The sequence below is a fragment of the Corapipo altera genome, unplaced genomic scaffold, assembly GCF_003945725.1.
Source record: "Corapipo altera isolate COAL_440 unplaced genomic scaffold, ASM394572v1 0, whole genome shotgun sequence".
In the NCBI taxonomy this organism is placed as follows: Eukaryota; Metazoa; Chordata; class Aves; order Passeriformes; family Pipridae; genus Corapipo; species Corapipo altera.
The window spans coordinates 17,063,111-17,077,027 of NW_020884872.1; positions in this window are offsets into that span (position 1 = coordinate 17,063,111).

Consider the following 13,917-nt stretch of genomic DNA (forward strand, 5'->3'; position numbering starts at 1 on the left):
TTTGTGCAAAGGTCCACAACTGCCCTGCCCATTTCTTGTAATTTCATATTTTCTCTTACCTGGAAACCACAGACATCCTAATCCAATAAGTGTAACATACAGCTTTTCAGAGGATGCAGAAAATGTCCTCTTGCTGTCCACTGACATGAATTTGTTTCGAGGTGACTGAGGAGGAAATAAATTTTACTTTACTAACTTAGCAAAATGAGAAAAACTGGGTGCAAAATAGCAAGTTAGTAGTGCCAAAGAGAGGGCTTCTATGCCTAAATCGGGATATGCTCAATTCCCCTCTGACCCATGTTCTCGAGAGCCACGGGTCTGAGACTTGATGCTTCCAAAGCCACTTTTTCTTGCTTAACACATGCACTGCATTTGTCAAAATGGAAGATACCTTGCCATGCAGTTCCAGCCTGAACCCTTCTGGCTTTGGATAAAAATTCTCAAGAGTTATTTCTATGCATATCAAGCAATTATTTGTCATTCTTTGACACACAGATCAGCTCACTGCTCCAAGGGATACTCTCTTTCATTCACAGAGGCAACGTTTGATGCAAAAGTGCTCTCTAGGATGCCTAGGGGAGTCCACTTTTCCTTAAAATGACAGCAGTGAACTATTACTGGGAAGAGAAATGTTTCAAATTCTTATATCCTGATTTAACACTGTAACCCTTACCCCAGCCCTACCTGAGTGCTGGAGAACACCTGGCTCATGTCACTGTGCAACAAGGTCTTGTCTCTTTTCTATGTCAGGTGAAGCCTTTCCTTTCTGAACTACTTCCCTTTGCATTTTTAACGGGGTTGAAACTCATTAATCATCACTGATTCAAGAGACATAGCACTAGATTCATGGCTTTAGTGCCTGTGAAGTAAAAATTGAGTTTTTAATCTGTCAGCTGTCTCACTTCACAAATTAAACTGTGGAGTCTCTGCCGAGTCTGGGGCTTTTGAAATCCTTAGAGCTTTTCTTTTTGTGGTCTATAAAATGCAGTGGTAGCAGTTAAAGCAGCTCTTTGTCTCATGAAAGCACGCTGACTCTGAATCATGAAGGATCACATAGACCCTGGAAAGATCTTATGGATATGACAAGCGTGGGGTTGTCTCATTGTCATTGAAACTGCCCTTTTTATTAACTTATTTTTCAGAAAGGGTATTGTGTTGGTTTTGTCTTTGATTAAATAATTGTACCAAAACAGGAACAATTGGTGTTAGGAATTTCTGCATGGGGCAAAGCTCCCAGCAGCTGCTTTGCTCTCTTCGGTCCTCACTGAAGGAGTGTCACCCCTGTGCATGACTCCCCTTTTTCACTCTTCTGCCAAGCACGGGGACTGAGACTGACAAACTCTTTGTCCCTTCCAACTGTTTATGTATAATTTTTCCTGTAAGTTGGTAGGCAGAACCTCTGCCTTTCCAAGTCTCCTCAATGAGAACTACAGACATCCCTTTCTGAAATAACTCCGTCAGTTTAGAATATGTGCCAAACGTATTTCTGCTCCTCAGCTAATAAGATGTGGTGAGCACAGGGTGTGACCACATCCCATCGTCAGTGGAGTTGCATCTATTTGTTTGTCCCATAGAAAAGGCAGAGCACTGCTCAGGCTCTGGAAGTACCAACTCAGTCTCTTTTTTCAGTGACCTGCAGAAGGGAGTGGCTTTGCTCACAAATCCATCATCTTTTTCAGTCATCCAAATGCCCTACACAAATTCTTTTCCTCGTAGACCAAAGGTTAAGAAGCTTTTCTTGTCTTTCAAGCTATAAATTCTTTTATTATTTCTCAACCAAGAAAGCAAACAAAAACAACCCCAAATGGTTCCATCCAAACCAAACAAGTTGCTCATTTTTCTGGTAGGATCAGAAAAAAAACCATGAAAAATTCTATCTACCAGTTGGTCTATTGGGACATATTCTTTAGAGGTGATGGAAGCAAGGTCCTAGAACTAAATAGATTCATTCTCTGTCTTTGCTATCCCTGGTTCTTTTGAATTATATCTTCCTTGGTTTTGGTGAATCCAAGCCTTCCTCTCACCTAGTTTATCTAGCAGGCCTGTATGACTTGAATTCACTAACAGTTTCTCACTGATAGTGTCTCAGTGAGGCATAAGACCAGATGTTTGGATTAGGGCATCCCTGGGGCAGGGACTGGCAGCCACAGGGGGCTGATATGGGGTCACGGGTCCTGGGACAGGATCAGGGGGAGCCCCAGGCAGTTGCCATGGGAGTGTAAGTGCTGGTGGTGACCTCAGGGCCTGGACATCTGGGTAGCCATGCAAATTCTCAGCATCCACAGCATTCATGGGCAGGGCAAGAGGAGATCTATAGCTCCACCACGTGTTTTTTGTATGGCTAATCCCCCCGTTTGTTCTGCAGATGTTTTCAGTTAATTTTATCTAAGAAAATCAACAATTGTTTCTTACTCTCATTTTTACTCCCTTGATAGTCCTCTATCTCATCCCTCCCTAATAACCTCTCTTTTTCCCAGACTAGGCTCCCAGCCTCTTTCACCCCTCCTTGGACAGAGACCTGGATGAAAAAGAAAAAGAAATAGAAAAAGAAAAAGAAAAAGAAAAGAAAAAGAAAAAGAAAAAGTGGCCATAGCTATTCAATGCATCTCCACTGCCTTCCCTCAGCGTCCTCTGTGGTTTCTCAGAGAATTCCCTGTTCTTGGCTCATGTAACCTAACAACTTATTCCTAAAGAAATACATGGTGAAAACACCTTCAGCTCAGTCCCTGAAGGGGTTTTACATAAGCTGACTACTTTCAGTCATCTCATTCCATACCAATGATCTGAATTGTTTTGAATGCTTATCCTGGATTAAAGGGGGACTGCTACTGCAAAGCTCCAGCAAAGGGCACATCACAGAGAGCTCTTCTTTTCCTGAGATATGGAAACGGGGTTGTTCCTGATCCCTGTGCACAATCCGGACTTTTTGTTTGTTTTTCTGTGTGCCTGAGCAGCTGAGTGGAGAGGTGGCCAGGCAAAGCATTTTTCCCCCATTAAGTGTGATAATTAAAAGCCCTCAAACCCTATGAACCAGGAGTAACAGTCAGAACATTGAGAGACGGGTGGGATAGGAGCAACTGAACACATCTCTGGCTCCGAAGACTTAAGATCAGGATCTGCTGTCTTACTCCTGCCACATCAGCTCCTCCCCCAGCGCTGGCTGCTGCTGCCCCTGGCACAGGAACCATCCTGGGGGAGGAAGGTGAGGGGCAGAAAAGTGGCTGCCGTGGGGGCTATCAGACCCGCTGCCTTTGCCCACTCCCCCGGACAGTGCTGGGTTTAGCCAGCAGATGGTATTGCTGGCACACGTCTCTGCAGAAAAGTTTTAAGAGAGGAATAATCAGAGTCGAGATAGAAAAGACGTGGTGCTGGGAGTGAAGGCAACCCCAGGCTCTCATGGACCAGGGAATCGGCCATCATTGCCACTTCTATCTGAAAGTGGTGCAGCTTTTGTTTATTAGTGTCCTATTGCACAGCCTTTCTACATCTATTGTCTGAAAGTGGAATTTGACAGGATGCATACAATGCTCAGGGTTTGTCTTAACTGTTAGACTAACTGTGCTTAATGCTTGTCTTCCTTTTATTATGAAGTCTAATGTTTTTACCACTTATAAATACTGTGAAGAATGCACTGGAGAACTCTGAAAAAAATGAATGCAAACACTCTCACTTGGTCACTGGTTGTCAGCGACCTGGTAATTAGAGGTATCCTGCAGCACTCCTGGCCTTTGAAAGGTCTGCTCATTGACTTAGTTTTTTACATAGCAGTTTGCTTAATATATTTTCTATATTAATATTGCTTAATATATTTTCTTTATATTTCTAACCTCCATTAGCACTCGACAGAAAAAAGACCAGTTCCAGAAAATGGAACATCCATACCTACTGCAATTACATATAATTAACCAATTAGAAACAGAAATCTGTCTCAGTGTTCAGAATGAGCACTTAATGGAGTATAATACCTTTCAAAACCCCTTCTCTCTTCTTAGGAAATAATTACTGTTGCTGGCTTCCTAATTTCACAGGCTGGCTGTTACCACTTTTCAGACAGCAGCTCTAAGCAAGAGTCCTTCCCATAATTTATTTTGTGTGAGAGTGCTCCTTGGAGCCTTCTTTAAAACACATGTAGCACAGAACTTTACAAAACCATTTGGTATCACAGACAGGACTTGTCACATCTGTGCTCCATGCTGTGCAGTGACTCTGATTTCAGGGAAATGTCTTCTTTCCATGTCCTCTCTAAAATGTTTTGTGTAGCTCATTTCCCACAATCTACAGCAGGAGACCTATGCATAGCATATGACAATCTAATTCAGTTTCATGTCATAGAAATAAATGTCTTCACATACTGACTGCATGTAGGCTAGGCCTTTTAAATGTAATATATGTTGTGAATTATGGCAGATTCTCATGCACCCTCCTATGTAAGGTAATTTAGTAAGAGACCCAAGTGACTGCCTGGAGATGTGCTTTTGCCTTTGTGCAAATGGAGGCAGTTACTCCGACCTTGCTCTCATTTCTTTGAATCTTCTATGGGAGCTGCTTAGAACATTACAAGTATCAGTGAGTAAAACATAAGGGGGTAGGAACAGCATCACAAACTTAATGTGTTTGTGCTACTTCTGTGCAACAAATTGTAGCTTGTGGATGTATATAGGGTGCACAGCTCCTTCACCAGTCTCTTCTGGCTCCACAAAAGCCATGAAGGAAAGGAGACTGGAGCTCTGCTTTGCTCTCTATCACCTGCACGCCTCTGGGCTCCCTGTGTGAGAGGGGGAGGCTGTAACCAGCTAGATGGAAGACATGCACCACAGAGATCTAAGCACTAAAGAGCTACTATTTCATTTAATTCGGGCCCCATGTTAAAGTGATGAATATTTTAATGCTGAACTCCAGCAATGGTCATCTTGAGGCTGCTGTTTCCTCAGCAGCACTGATTTTGTGTGCCGGTTGGTAATACAGTGCGTCTGGGATGGAAACCTCGCTTCATATCACACATTACCCGTTGAAGCTACTTTGGTTGTCAGTAAAAGCATAGTGGTTTAACTACCATTTTGGCCTCTTTAGACTTTTACTGAAGTGCAGATATTCTAATATAATCAGAGGAAAAAAGAAGATATTTTGTTGGAATTTTGTACAAATTACTTCTGTTCTCCTCATTGATAGTTTTAAGCAATTTTCTCTCCAAGATCCCATTCCTCTTTTCACTAACGCACTTATTGACTCATATCTATGGAAGCACCTTACCCCCTGGCTCCTTTTGCTGGGTCATTACTTGTATTTATTGCTGCATTTCTCTGAAGCACTTTCATTAAATTCTGCTTTATGGTTATCACAGAAATCTGCTGTTAGTATACGGTGCCCTTTCATGCTCATAGCAAGTGCAAGTTCATTCTGTCTCTTAAATTTCATTAGTCTCTTTCAATCATTTAAAAATTAAAAAAAAACCCCACAAACAGTTGTTACTGCAGGATTTTTCTTCTTTCCATTAACAGCAAAATAAAACTAATTTCCTGCAGCTTTCTGCTTTATAGCTTAAAGCTTTGGTGAGGATTACTTTTTTTGAGAGCTATTATGATTGCCCACAGGCAGAACAAATTCAGTAAAATATCAGCTGCTGAATCTCCAAAGAAACATTCATTGGGGAAAAACTTGGAGCTCTTTGTTTGCAGCATTTTGTGGTTACTTAAGAGGCATTTATGTTACCTTCACCTCATGAAGGGTGACTGTTAGCATTGTTATTTTTGAAGTGGCACAATTATGAGGTATGAATGTGAACACTGTGAGGTAATTTGAAAGCACTTTTGAAAAAGTCCAAAAGGCAGATAAAAAGATACAAAACCCAAAAAAACCCCCAAATGAAACAACTAACCAAAACCCCCAAAGCTGAGAATTATACATTGTCTCAAATGTACTTTTACATCTATATCCAGGACAAAAAACCCCCACAAAAATAGACACCTGTAGTGGTTGGTAACTATTGTTGGTGCTCCAAATGACACTGTCACACAACTTCCCTTGACAACTAGATCCTCAAAGCTATTCAGATGCCACAGTACACAAATTTTTCTTGGACCAGAGTGTGAGTGAGAGGCCCTATGGTCTCATGGGTGGCCAGACCTTAATCTAGGGACATGTTCACTACCTTATGCAATCCTATTGCATTTTCAAACACATCCCATAAATTAGTTTCAAAGAAATCCCCAAATTCCTCTTACTCCACAGTGCAAGTTGGACAAGTGTACCCTCCATCTCCCTGGTAGGTCCTGGATGCTTTACAGCCAGCTTCTGTGACTACAGGGGAACTCCCTCTGACATGTAGATGACCTGAGGAGTTAGGTTCATGTATCTGCACTTGCATGGCAGCATTTCATCCATATGCAAGTGCAGTGCATGATGAAACTGGAATTAAGGATTGCCCTCAGGTGTTTCATAATTGCTAAGAATAAGCCCATCGTTGATTTGGCTACACTGAGGCTGAACAGCCTCTGGGTGCTACAGAACAACCTGGTTTCTGCTCCTCCCATTGCCAACGTCTGGGACCAGGCTTGGGAATGCTTTTGCTTCTTTCAGACCATTGTGACTGTCTTTTCCATAAGGAGGAAGTGGGTTACAAAGTGGAGATAGTATTTAACTGAATTTCACCCAGCAGAGGCAGAATGATGATTCTACACGTCTGAAACAGCATTATGGCCTGCACTAACTCCCAAACCAGCCCCTTTGAGGAAAACTGCTTTTCTAACAGCATAACAGTATGGGAATAGATTTGAGTTTGTGTTTCTGGGAAGTTCTCTCTGTAATATACTGGTAGAGACATAGATACAGAATTTCTCTCCTCTGCCTGGCTAGCTGTTTTCATGACCTGTTAAACACAGTGATTCAAAATTTAATGGGGGAGAGGGATGGCATGTACATGCCACATGATTTCATCTATTTTGGAAGTCATGATGCACTGCATGGAGTGTGCACATCCTTGGGATATCTTTTGTGCAAAAACAACAGAGATGAGAGATGAGCCAAGGAGAAAGAAAGGGAGGGACTGTGAGCCATTAAACAGGTGTGTTGAGGCCCTTCTCTATGAGGACCTGTGGCAAGCACTTGGATTAACCCACACAGCCAGGCAGGCACTGGGACTCAGGACAGACCTTCCTCAGGAGAGGAGCAAGTTCTAGAAGACATAGCTGAATGAAAGCTTTGATGCCAGTGGTGGGAAGTTTGTTGGACTTAATCTGAATACTACTATGAAAGGTAACACCAATTTTTCATGACTCTTATTCTTTTCTTAAAGTCTATATTTTTTTAAAAAAGCATATATGAAGCAAAATAATTTGAAATGATTTCTCCTTTTTATTCCTTGCTATCTTGCTATCTATGCAATTCTTACTAATCCATACCAACTAATTACAATCACAACAAATAAGGCTTCATGGTGACTCCCTAAAAAGCTGGGCAGTGCTAGGACTAATGCTACCCCTTTCAGCCTCAATTCAGTTTCCTTAGACCTATGAATCCTGCTCTTTAACTTTAGGATAGCTGTCCTTCCTCTAGATCCTGCATTGCCCCTGCAGATACGTATGGAGTAATGGGGTTCCTTCTTATTGCTCAGTGTGTTGGCACTCTGCCTCATTCATTGTGGGCTATTTAAACCATGCCCTGATGATAAGATTATCAGTTTCGTCCAGTGCTTTTCTTTGGGGCTGATCACTGTTGTGACAGTCTCCTACACAAGCATTAGTCAATGCATTGTTATAGTTCCTCAGCAAGGAGTCCCTGCTGTACGATCAGGGAGCAGAGTCACAGCAAGATTCCTAACTTTGCATGCTTATTCAGGGTTTACAGGCATAATTTTTTCCCCCAGCTATTTAGTGTTACATAACACGGTAGAGACTTAATATGCAGCTGGTTTGCATTCCAGTTGCAACTGTTTCTGGTAATGGGAGATGGTGAGGTCTGCTACTAGCCCTGCATCCACTTCTGTCACCTCTCTCTTCCCTTTCTTCCTTCCTTCCCTTTTGTTGCTCCTTCCTTCACTTCTCTTTCCCCCAGCAATTGGCAATGACTGGAGAAAACCAGCTGTGAAATGCAAACCAATAAGACTTTATTAATCTGGCCTCTGTTTTCACAGCTCAAGGGTTCCTCCTTGAGCTGTCTTTCTTTACCCAACCCCCATACTCATTCTTAGTTCTTCCTCTTTTCCTCAATAGCCTTCTACCTGTCCATGCACACCTTTCCTATGTTCATCCTGAATATTTTCCTCCCATGGTTTTCTATCTTGCTCTGCTCCATCCTCCCCTCCCCACTCCCCGCCATGCTCTCAGCTCCAGCCATGATTTCCTTTCAAGCATTCTCTGATTTAGCTTTCCACACCTAGTCTCTTTCTGAAGTCATTCACACTCTCATACCTTGCAAGTACGAGTTACTCATTTAAAAGAAGCGTGTTTCTGTTGTACCGTACTTGGGAGCCAGTAGAGAGAGCACAAAGGAATGGTGCTTGCTACTTTCTTCTCCAATGGCCAGCGTGGCATGGACACTGGTGTTTAGGAAAAGCAACTAAAAGGAAATTCTTCTTCACCTGAAAGTGGGAATGATGTCAAGAAAGGTTTCATTTCTAGCCTTTGATTTCCAGCTGCTATCAGGTCTCGGCAGATCAGCATGTGAAGGATAAAGAGATGATCTGAAGTAGTCAATATGGATTTATGAAGGTAAAGTCTTACTTGACCAAATTGATAGTCTTTTATAACAAAATTACTGGCTTACTGGGTGAGAGGAGAGCAGTAGGTGTTGCTTACATCAGCTTTATTAAGGCTTTTGAGACTGTCTGCTGTGAAATCCTTATAGATTTGCTGTTGAATGAGCAAATAAATTAACAGCGAGGTGGACTGAAAACTGGCTGAACTACCAGGCTTGGAGGGCTGTGATCAGCATCATGAAGCTGACCTTGAAACTCATCACTTATGGTGATCAATACCAGGAATTGATACCAAGGCTGAAGATCTGGATGACAGGGCAAAGTGCACTGTCAGTGAGTTTGCAAGTGACAAAAAACTCCTGATGGAAGAGGCTTAGAGGGTTCTTTAACACCAAATTAATCATCAGACAGCAGTGTGTCCTCACATCAAGGAAGGCCAAGAACCTCCTGGGTGTTAGGCAGAGTATGGACGTTGGGTCAAGGATAGGTGATTGTTCTTCTCTTCTCAGCTCTGGTGAGACCACACCTGGAGTGCTGGGTCCAGCTCTGGGCTCCACTGCACTACTAAAGTGAGTCCAGCCAGATGATTAGGGAATTGAAATACCTCTCATAAAAGGAGAAACTGAGAGAGCTGGTGCTGCTTAACCTAGAGAGAAGGCAGTACATGGGAATCTGGATGAGATCTAACTGCTGTCTAACTACCTAATGGGGATCAAGGAAAGAGGACAGAACTGGGCTCTTCTCAGTGGTGCCCAGTAACAGGACAAGAAGGAGCGGGCACAAACCAAAACACAAGAGGTTCCACTTAAACATAAAGAAAAGAAAATTACTGTGAAGATGACTGCACACTGGTACGTGTTTCCCAGAGAAGCTGTGGAGTCTCCATTCCTGGAAATATTCAAAACCTGACTGGATGTAGTCCTGAGTAACCTGCTCTCGTTGACCCTGCTCTGAGCATGGAGTTGGTCTGGATGATCTCCAGGGGTGCTCTCTGACCTCAATTATTCTGTGATTCTGTGATGTATTCTGCTAGCACAGGGAGCTTCCAGAAGGAAAGAAGCTTAGTTCACACTGCCTACATTTCTCCATACAATCAGAAGAGCAACATTCAATTATCTGCATGTCACCTTCAATTTCACACCTGGACTAATTAGAAGTAGATTTATGTGTGTAAACCTGACCTTTGTTTCTGATCCTGGAAGGCACTTTCTCAGAAATTGAAGGGAATGCTGCTGGTTTGGGGTTTTTTTGTTTGTTTGTTTGGATTTTTTTGTACAAGTTTGCAAACTCTTCCCAGAACAGGCAACATCATTCAGCTTCTCCCCATATTTTTTTTTTCTTTAGAATTAAAACAAATACAGAATAATGTTTTGCAGGACAGGAAAGTGAAGATTTGGTGTGCAAGGCAATGGATTTTAATGAAATTTTTCTATCTCCCTGAAAAAGATTTCCAGTAATAAGCAGAGCTCACATAGCAACAGCAGAGGCAAACTGTTTATCACTGAGGTTCTCATTTGAAAAATATTCTTATATGTATTTTAACATTTTTTAAGCATAATATGGTGTTACCACTGCCAGTAATAGGCCACGAGCTTTCTGCAAAGTTTGCAAGGTCTCTGTCCTGAGGCTTGTCAGGCATGTTCTGTATGAATATCTTGTGACTTTTCCTGTAGCTTTTTGTATGGATCCTGGGATGAGGAAGAGAAACCATCGATGTGAACATCATGTTCTTCAGAGCAAATTCAAATGCTGACATCTTGCTGTAAGCACCCCCCAGTATTGCCAGCATGCAACCACTTACACTGAGGCCCAGAGGAGCAGGGAGAGGATCAGCATAACTCCTGAAAAGGGGTGGAGAATAAGAAATGTTTGTCTATCAGTTCTGAATGTATTGTTGTTCTTTCTTCACTTGTAATAACTAAATTTTGACTAATAATGATTATACTGTTAAGATTTCAATTATACCAACAACAAATTCTTTAAACAGAATTTTGACCATAACAATTCCTAGCTTTTAAAATCCAGATTGTAGTATCTTGTAATATCTTGATAACCACAAACAAATCCACAGGCTGTGATCAATCTTAAAACCCTCATGATTTCCATGACTGCAACCAACTATAAACCAAGATGTGATAGTTCTGCAAAGTCCTCCAGCAACGCAGCTTCCATAACTCTACTAGACATGTAAGACCATAAAACAGTATTCTTGATTCAAACTGAGTCCAATTTAGCTTTCACATGCTATCTCATTTAAGTTAACATTTAATTAATTCACAATAATGTGATGATTGTTGCAAAGGCTAACTAATTTACTCAGTCTTTAAAAGCATTACTTGAGTTTCTGTACTGTTCTGTCACTTTGCTGACCTACCAGGAAGGAGTGAGAGATGGTCTGTAAACCCAGTAAGGCTGTTGTATGTTATGACTTCCCATGCAGATAAGCTTTGAAAGAGTTTAATGCAAAAACCTGCAATTTTTTTCATAGCTTTCCTTTTATTTTTCCCCTTGAAGGACAAGGAAAAAAATTTGTGCTAAGGTGACCTCAGTACTCAGAGACATTAATGTCCTCATGTCAAGGGGGCAGATCACGTCTACCGTAATAGACTGGAAAGCTCACTGTAAGAAGTTGTAAGATTTCTATCAAGGATAGAAGTCATTTAACTGGAGAATTGCTGACACTGCATCTATCTTCAAAAAGCAGAAAAGTGCAATCTGGACAACAAAAGAATTGATATGTCCTTCTCCCTCCAAATAACTGCCCTTGATTTTACCTGAAATTGCATGGGGAGGTGCTTTAGTGGTTGAGGAGGTAAAACATAAAAATATATTGGTTGTCTTAGTAGCCCTCTGTCCACATTTTTCTTCTACCTTTGCTTCTTGTCTCTGACAATAAGGTGACATCGTCACTGTTGGGAAGTTTCCGCTCTATAAGCAGTTTGAGATCTGAGTCATTCTGTGGGATCAAGAGCTTGCTGAGTAATATCTTGTTTTAGGGGCATCCTTTGTAAGAAAAGGACTGTGATAGTGTAAGTAAGTTGTCCATTCATGTAAGAGACTCTTGAAGAAAGCATCCCAAAAGACAAACTGTGAGTCATATTGGTTCCTCTGCTAATATAGGACACTTTGGAGATATGATCTGTTGTTTAGGCAAATGTGATGCACAGGGTTGTTCAAAAAGGTGAGGTGGCTTTTTTCTCTTTCTTCCTGTGGGACATACATTAGATAATGCCAACTAAGGCAAAGGCAGAAGGGAATTTCCAAAATTTGCACTTCTTAATATTAGTCCTCAAAGTTTTCCTTTGTGATTTATCAGAAAACATAAAGTACTTGTGGTATAGGACACTCTGAAGTGCCTGCACACACTGTTCTTTTTGAATTCTCTGCTTTTGGGAAAACAGACAATTATATGCTGATCCATAATTCACTCTGCAACAATGGCAATATGGAGGCATATTACTAAAAAAAAAAAAAGGCAAAAATTGTACATTGAGACTTCAAGGTCAAGAACTATCAACATAGCTTCTTTTCTGTCACATTAAAACTAGCCTTTAGGGTTGGTTTTAAGCTGTATTGAAGAGAAACATGACTGATAACTGATAGTAAACAAGCCATTAACAAACAGTTTTACAGTCAGCTTCTCTTATCTATTATAGCAAGTGGCACATACTGTGAGAGTAGGTAGTATCTTGGGCAACCACACTTTCTTAGGACTGTACACAGTTATTTTTACATTAAAACATAAGTAATTAGCGAGGACGAGTGGTCTTCAGTGCTGAAAATCAGTAGCATTCTGCATTAGCTGAAGTTCAGTCCATCCTCACCAAATTTTCTTCTTTTAACCTCTACAGTATACGCAAAATTCAAAGAGAGGTGCCCACTAAAAGGGAGAATAAAAGTTATTACTCTGCAGGGGACACCTACTGGGTGTTCTCTCCTCTAAATGATTCTTCAGCTGTGAGGAATGTTTTTACATATAGGATATGGTTAAGCGGGTATAAAGGATCTTTATATCTCAAAATACCGCCCAAGGGTTGTCATTCAGCTCTATTTGGAGAATAGCACACATTTGGAAAAACAGAGGATACCACTCCAACTAGGGTTTGAAGATGGTCACCATTATTTTAGAGAGAGAAGAGAGAACACGAATTGTAGCAGGTGAATACAAGGAATCCTTCTTAATAAGATACACATTAATATTTTGAATTCTGGACCATATGCCATATCCTGCTAGGCATTTTCAAGAAAGGACAATAAAATCTCTACTTAGAGAAGTGTACCAGTACAACTCCCAAGGGAAAGAACAATTAATGGAGAAAGAAAATAAAAAGCTGGCCTCACAGCCACACCAAGGAGGTCAATGTCTTCTGAAGTGGCAGCAAAATAGGGACTGCATTCACAAGCAGTCCCACCGTGTTGAAAGGTTTTATTTGAAGAGCTGCAAGTTAATTAGAGGAAAGTAGAAGGGCTGTCAGATAATGCTAAGCTTCATTAAATACTGGCTTCCTGGCAAAAACCTGAGAGAGAGACAGGACGGATACATTTGTTTTAGTTGTTCTATGCTTTTACTGCATCTTGGCCACTGTAAATATCAATTTCTTATACAGATATAAATGACCCTATAAGGGACAGGATAGTAGGGATGCATCGCTGTCTTGGCAGGGTTTATATTAAGCCAAAAAAAGTAATTAGTAAATTTATTTTTGTTTCCATCAGACTGACAGACAATGTAACAACAAAGTACCCTCAGTACACACTAGATCTGTCAAAGACCTAGGAAATGAGACATATGAAATGTGACAAGCAGAGTCAAGCAGAAAGAATTTTTCCTCCAACTTGAATAAAATCACCTGATTTTACTTTCTGTAGGCTTATTGGAGTATTTTTTTTTCACTTTCAAAATGTTCTCTGCTGTATGAATAAAACTTTGGGATTTCAGAGAATCCAACAGGATTTGGATTAAATCTGAAGTATCTGGGCAATTATGGATGCCTGCTGAAGACTAAACAGAGTAGCAGAGGAGTGATAGGGCATGAACTCAGAACTGTCATGGGATCAGAAAAAAGTCATTCAGTGTAGTGGTTTTGAGGACTCTCAGATCCATAAATCCATTCCCATGGCTATTTCTACAGCATACAGATATGGTAATTAGGAAGAGCAAACTGTTTTTAAGCACTCTGCAGTACCCTACTGAGGCTTATTGGAAAGTATTTAGGGGTCTGCAG